Source organism: Gossypium hirsutum, chromosome A05, assembly GCF_007990345.1.
Source record: "Gossypium hirsutum isolate 1008001.06 chromosome A05, Gossypium_hirsutum_v2.1, whole genome shotgun sequence".
NCBI lineage: Eukaryota > Viridiplantae > Streptophyta > Magnoliopsida > Malvales > Malvaceae > Gossypium > Gossypium hirsutum.
Window position 1 is genome coordinate 91,090,007 of NC_053428.1, and position 7,614 is coordinate 91,097,620.

Below are 7,614 nucleotides of genomic sequence, written 5' to 3' on the forward strand. Positions count from 1 at the left end.
AGAACATTTTGGCATGTATAAGCTATTACGTTGTGTTTGAATTTTGGCATGTAAACTTTAAGCCATGCGAAAATGGCACGAATGTTCGATTGAGTTGGATCAAGGGTAGGCATGAGATGGACCTAGTTACTTTCGTAACAGATGCTGGCAGCAGCAGTGTCATGAGATTGAAAAATCACTAAAAATAGTAGGAGTGGAATTAATTGATGAATAAATTATGTAATCGAAGCTCGATGAGTCTGCTTTCATGAGGAAGTAACGAAAAGATCATATGGGCAGTATATTATGAGATAATCAGATTATAGTGGGACAGGGCCAGAACGGTTTCTGGATTCCCTGCTCCGACTTTGGAAATTCATTACAAATTAACCAGAGATAATTAGGGGTCGTACCATATATGTACAGATTCCTCTCTGAGTCTAGTTTTCATAGAAACAAACGGCATCAGTATTGAAGCCCCGTGTAGGGAGATATCCAAGTCGTAATGGGCACAGGTCAGTGTAGTCGATCCCTGCAACTTTGGAGACTTTGACTAATAAACTGTACTAATTGGCCTGACCGAAAATTCTAGAAAAAAATACATAGATGGGCACATGAGTCTAGTTTCGGGGAAAAATTACGAAACTGATTTTCGAGTTACGAAACTCAAGATATGATTTTTAAAACGACTAGTACACAGATTGGGCAGTGTCTGGAAAATAAATTTTTGTAAGGGGTTAAAGTCAGTTAACACCTCGTGTTCGACTCCGGTGTCGGTTTCGGGTTCGGGGTGTTACATGTTCGATAGGTGCGCTTGCCGTTATTGTGATAATAGTTAGTTTCCGAGTACGATAAATCATAAATATAAAACTTATCACAAGATATAACATCAATTAAAGGTATGGATAAAGGCTGAAAAAGAGGGTTAGAATCGAGATTAATTTAATAGATTACCAATCTTAGAGACATAAAGCTAATTACTGAATTACAAACAAGTGCCAAAATTAAAACTATCCAAAACTAATAAGGTGAGCTTTTTCTCAATATAATAACTTTGACTTATCCAAACTTTCTACAACCATGTGTAATTATATGAATAAATGTTTGGCTTCTTTTTTTTTAGGAATAAGAAAAGTTACAAAAAAGGAGAGTAAGAAATAATTCAGCAGCTGAAATGAACGAACATAGCAAGATAACTAATCAAATCAAATCTCGATAAAAAGGGAGTCAATAAAAAGGGAGAAATTCTTAACGAATCAAAAATGGTTAAGTTGTAGGTTATCATTAAGGGGAAAATCAAGATACAATGTTTAAGGCTCAAAGAGGTTCACTAAGGGTCAAATATGTGGGTAGACTTTTTGTGGGATAAGTAGGTTCAAACCTAAGCGCCTTTATCATCTCAGTATATCAAATCAAAGGTGTGGTCTTTATATACATAATCGAAGAAAGTTCTAGAATAGCAAATCAATGTTGACACACTCATAACCAATAAAATAAGTGAGGAAGGAAGATATATGCTCTAAAAGGCTCAAAATCTCACGAAAATTATGGGTATTTGATGTCAATCCTGTAAACTTAGAACTTCAAGATAATACCTCAATTTACGGAAAAACCTACAATTTTAATTCTTAAAAGTCAATTTATCATGCTTGATTCCCTACTGCCTTAAAGTTAGACAATCAATGCACAATTACCTATGTTTTGATCCAAAACATATCAATAAAAATCATAAGTCAATCAAAATTCATTCTCATAGTAATATGAGAAAATTATTTGAGAACAAGATATAATTCATGGATTTTCTAATAATCATAATATCATAACTTCCCCACACTTAAGATGTACATTGTCCTCAATGTACACAGATAGATAATAACAATATAAGCATAATATCATAATAGAGGGGAAGAAGCAAAACTACCCTGAATTTGGATGTATTCCTTGGAATAGTGGAAGCAGATTTGTAGACATTGTAAATGACATGCATGTGGAACTAGGCAGAGGTGAAGGTGGTGGTAGACGTTGGGTTCCACAATCATAACACCAAGCGAAGAGGTTATCGTGGTGGTCAGTGTCATGGTGGCTATGGTCGTGGTCGAGCAGGACATGGCAGCCGTAGATTATCTGTCCCCATAGGATTGTTTGTATATTTCTGAGTAGCACCAATCGACTGACCCTTTTGAAACAGTGATATCATCAGTAATGTTTTAGGAAGTTATATCGATGGGGTTGTTATGGTTACTCATAAAGAAACATCCAGAAAATTAAGGGGTTCAAAATATACTAATAAAAGTCTTTTAGAAAGTAAAAAGTGTAAATAAAAAAAATTAAAAAAAAACACAAAAAAAACAAAAGGGAAAGCAAAACAAAGTGAAAATAATTGGACTCAAAAGTCCTCATGAATAGCTGGATCTTGAGGTGGTGGTGCTGGAGGCAAAATGTGGAAATGTTGGTAAATCTGCTGTAGAGTCACCTCTATGCTGTCGAATCACTGAGTGCAATATTGTACAAAGCGATTCAGGTGGTCATAAATTTCTGTCAATGAAGTAACCGCATGAACTGGTCTGTGACTCGCTGGTGGCTGAGAAGGTGGGTCCTCTTGAAATGAAGGGATTTCGTTAGGAATATCCTCGGGGTCATCCTCATAAGTGGCTCTTGCTAGACAGTATTGAAGAGGATCGAACCCATGACGGCGCTCTATCATCCTCATGCGGAGCATACTTGAGATGCCTTGTGAGGACATCTAGCCGATGAGTGTGAGTGATGAGGATTGCGCCGATATGTTTAAGAGCCCAAAGTGTCGAGCTAGATGAGTCACGTAGGGCCGATGCTGATGACTCCCTTTAGGTGTCGCTCAGTTTGATGGTGAAAAACGAGGACGATGAAGTACGAGAGATCAAAAATATGCCCTCGCCTTATGCTTCATAAGAAGTAAGCGTCGTGAGTGTTAACGACGCTAGTGCTCTCTCGTCGCCCTATTAAGGTGTGGGCTAAAAGGGCTTGGAGATATCGTAATGCTGGAGATAGAGCTGATGCCTTGGAGCGGCTGGGGTCATAGATGCCTGTAGCGGGCATGACGACTTCTAAACATGAGGAAGGTGCATAATGGATGTGACGGTGGAGATGGAGAAAATTGTTGGCTACATGCAACTTCGAATTCTGGGACACTCCATTGCCGCACTAGACTGCCAAGATGGAATTGGAATGTGCCTGGGTCATCGTACTCTGCCTTAACCGTGTGCAACTAAAATGTCAAATAAAGTTCCAAAGTAAACTCCAGGTACGTTGGCTCAATAATGTCGAAGACGCGGTCCCAAGGAGCGGTGGAAAGGTGGGCCCGAACTGAGTCAGCTAGGTGGACCTACTCTAATGCTGCCCAATCGACGCAATGACCCACACCAAGGAGTCAGGCACGTAGAATTTGAAACAACTCCTCCTGAGGTCCTAGTGGAAATTGGAGGAAAAGATGGCGTATCTCAGTGGTCGCAGTTGAGGATGTCGCTCCTTTCCATTTTTTAGAAGTGGGAACGGTAGTTTTCTTCCCTCTTGTGTTTGTCGTAATATCCTGCGAAAGTAATCATATAATTCAAATCAACATAATAGCCAAATGAATAAGAAACAATCATCCAAGTGCAGCTTAATCAGGCAAACGAAATAAGTAGAATCGTAATACCTAGTAGAAAACTAAATACTTGAGTACTAAATAAATATATATATAAATAAATGAACAAGCAAAATACGAATTAAATCAACAAAAAAATGACCCTAAAATATATGCAGCATATTGTGAATGTCCAAACTAACTTAAGCATAAAATCAAGAAAAAATGTAACTGAGTAAGAAACACAATATCAGTAAAGCATAATAACAACAATATATCAATCAAATAGGAATAATATAGAACAATGATAAAGAAATAAGAGTAATAATAGTATTAATAAAATGATTAAAATAATGTAAAGGAGTTAGAGGTGCAAGAGAGGAAATCGATAGTGGTGGTCAGTGGTGGACTCGATGGTTTATGGTTGCTGAACGTTGGGAGTCTAGCCGAGGGGATGAAAAAGAAGGAGAAAGGGGAAGGAAGAAAAAAAGAAGGAAAGGAACAAAGAGGGAGAAGGAGGAAAAAATAAAAACGAAAAAGGAAAGGGAAAGAAACATGGAGAAGGAGAAGGGGGCTGGTTGAAGAAGATGGGGGAATAGTGAAGAGTGAATACTAGGTTTAAATAGTATGTAGGGTTAGGATTTTTAATTAAGAAGAAAAAAGGGGGCCATGATTGTGCATACCCCATTTTGGACCACACAGCTGTAGCCTACGTCTGTGTGGTGTGCTACTAGCTTGTGTTTTTTGCGAAATTTTAACTTAGAATCGCACACGGCCTTTTAGACAAGCCTGTGTCCCCAGGTCATGTGGTGTGCATGGCCACGTCGCACGGCCGTGTGCTCGTTTGTTTGCTTCTCCTAGGCTCGTGTTAGGTCCGACACGCCCATGTCTTGATTTGTACTTATGGTCTGATGGTTTAAGTTAGTGTCGCACACGGCCTGTAGGTACACCCGTGTGTGTAAGCCGTGTGGTCAACATGGCTGTATCGCACGGCCATGTGCTGATTCGTTCACTTCTCCCATGCCCGTGTTATGTAATAAGCATTGCCCACGGCTTTTAGGCAGGACCGTGGCATAAGCCCGTGTTCTATTCTAACTTGTTGAAAGTTTCAGTGTTTGTGCAAGTTTCCACACGGCCTTAGGCACACCCGTTTTCATGACCGTATGACATACACGGCTGCCTCACAGGGCCCTGGTGATTTAATGCATGTCGTGCCTCTACTGATATTTTGGGAATTAAAGTGTAGTTTCAATACAGTCTGGGACACGCCCGTGTCCCTTAGCCGTGTGATGCACACAGTTGTATCACACGGCCATGGCTATTTATCGTAGCCCCGTGTGTCATCTTGTCTTGGGGAAAATGTTTGTCCTATTTTAACGCAGCCATGGACACGCTTGTGTGTCCAGGCCATGTTCGCCACTGTCGAATGTAAACACTAAGGCTTTAAGAGTTTACACGGCTCAAGGCATGCCCATGTCTCCAATTCGTGGTGAGAACACGGCCGAGGACACGCTCGTGTGTTCGGCCGTGTGTGCCAAAAATACCTACAGTTAAATTATAAAAAATAAAATAAAAATAAAGTTATTCAGTGGGGTTAGTGCTCGGGTTGCCTCCCGAGGAGCGTTTATGTAAAGTCTAAGCTCGACTTTACCTTGTGGGCATATTCTGGCAGGTTGGCAGAGCCGTAGCTCCTCTCCATTATCTTTAAAATCCTCACCATTATAAAGTTTAAGACGATGTCCGTTTACCTTGAAAGTGCCTTGGGTTGGATAACTTACCTCTATTGTGCCATATCGAAAAACGGTTTGGACTATGAATGGACCTGACCATCGTGATTTTAGCTTCCTAGGAAACAATTTGAGCCTTGAGTTGTATAGTAGGACAAGATCTCCAGCTTTAAATTGCTTGCGTTGCCTTAAATGAGCGTCATGGTGGCGCTTCGTGGCTTCTTTGTATAATCATGAGTTCTCATATGCATTAGCTCGCCATTCATCTAACTCGTTCAGCTGTATCAATCTCTTCTCACCTGCGAGTTTGGGATCAAAGTTTAGGAATTTTATAGCCTAAAATGCTTTATGTCCTAGTTCATATGGTAAATGACCACTTTTCCCATAAACAAGTTTGTAAGGAGATGTTCCTATGAGGGTCTTATAAGCAATTCTATAGGCCCATAAAGCATCATCTACTTTCACTACCCAATCCTTCCTATTTGACTCTACAGTCTTTTCTGGGATACGTTTAAGCTCTTGATTTGCAACTTCGACTTGTCCACTAGTTTGAGGATGGTAGGGGGCAGCTATTCTGTGGTAAACTCAATATTTCTTAAGGGTTTTATCGAATTGAGCATTATAGAAATGAGTGCCCCTATCACTGATAATTGCTCTAGGTGTTCCAAATCGAGACAAGAGTTTCTTAAGGAACCTCACCACCACTCTAGCATCATTAGTAGGTAAAGCTTGGGCTTCCACCCATTTGGACATATAATCAATAGCTACTAAGATGTATTAATTCCTGAATGAGCTAGGGAATGGACCCATGAAATCAATACCCATACATCAAATATTTCACATAAAAGTACATACGTTTGAGGCATTTCGTCATGTTTAGATATATTACATGTTCGTTGGCATTGATCACAAGAAGTAACATACCTATTGGCATCTTTGAATAGTATGGGCCAATAAAAACTTGATTCAAGCGTTTTATGTGCGGTCCTAGTCCCACTGTAATGTCCTCCAGTCAGTCCTAAGTGGGAATGTTCCAAGATCTTAATTGCTTTTAACTTCGTGACGCATCTTCTAATTACTTGATCTGCACATATGTAACACCCCTAACCCGTAACTGACATTAGATTAGGGTTACGAGGCATTACCAGACAGACAGAACATTTCAGACCAATATAGAATAACAGATATTAAATATCATTAATATAGAGGTATTCATCAACAATTCATTCACTATCATGGTCTACGAGACCTAAAACATACATTTAAGAAAGGTCAGAATTAAATTAAATACATTCATAAAATTTAGAACATAGAAAATTTTTCAATTCTGTTGAGGTCACACGCCTGTGTAACCAGGCAGTGTGCCTCACACGAGCATTAGACGCACCCATGTGAACCAGCCGTGCCAAAACAGGGTAATCATACTAACTTACACCCACGGCCAATAGGCACGCCCGTGTGCTATGGCCATGTGATACCTACCTAGCTACTGAATTATGCCCACGGCCATATGACACGCCCGTATGTCAAAGCCATGTGATTTTTAAGAGGTTACTGCCAAATAAACACGACCACAAAGCACGCCTGTGGCTTTTGACCGTGTGGTACAAAGCAGGCTTGGTTTAAGCCAATTTGCCACCCTTTTTAGAAGTCATTCTTACAAGCCATATTAAACAACATTCATATAAAAATTTTCAACCAATTCCAGGCTCAAAATATGCTTCATTATAACAAAAACATATTAGCTCATAAACACTACAACCATACATCATTTGACACCATCAACCAAATACCAAAACTATATACAACATTTCATTTGCTAGCCAACTCCCATGGCATAATATATACACATCAAAACTTAATACATAGACCTTCTAGCCTATACATGCCATACTTTAAAATATTTACACTTTCAAAAGTACCAAAATGAGATCGATAGTGTGGTCACGATCCTTGACTATCCCTGAGCTTTCAGTAGCTACGATAACTGTAAAACAGACAGTAAGCACACAGAGTAAGCTATAAAGAGCTTAGTAAGCCAAATACAATTGGTCTAACTACTAAAGCATATAAGTACAATTCAACTATATAGATTCATAACCATTTCATAGAATAATTCATAAACTTAACCAAGATCCTTTGTTTACATATATGTCATGCTTTATTTCTATACATATTTCACAGAGACAGAGTTTTTCATATTCAGAAATTTAGTACGATACAAACGTACCTGCATAGGTTATACATTTCATATACTCAACCTCAGATTTCGTACGCTATCATCAGACAGGTCAAAAATGATACAGA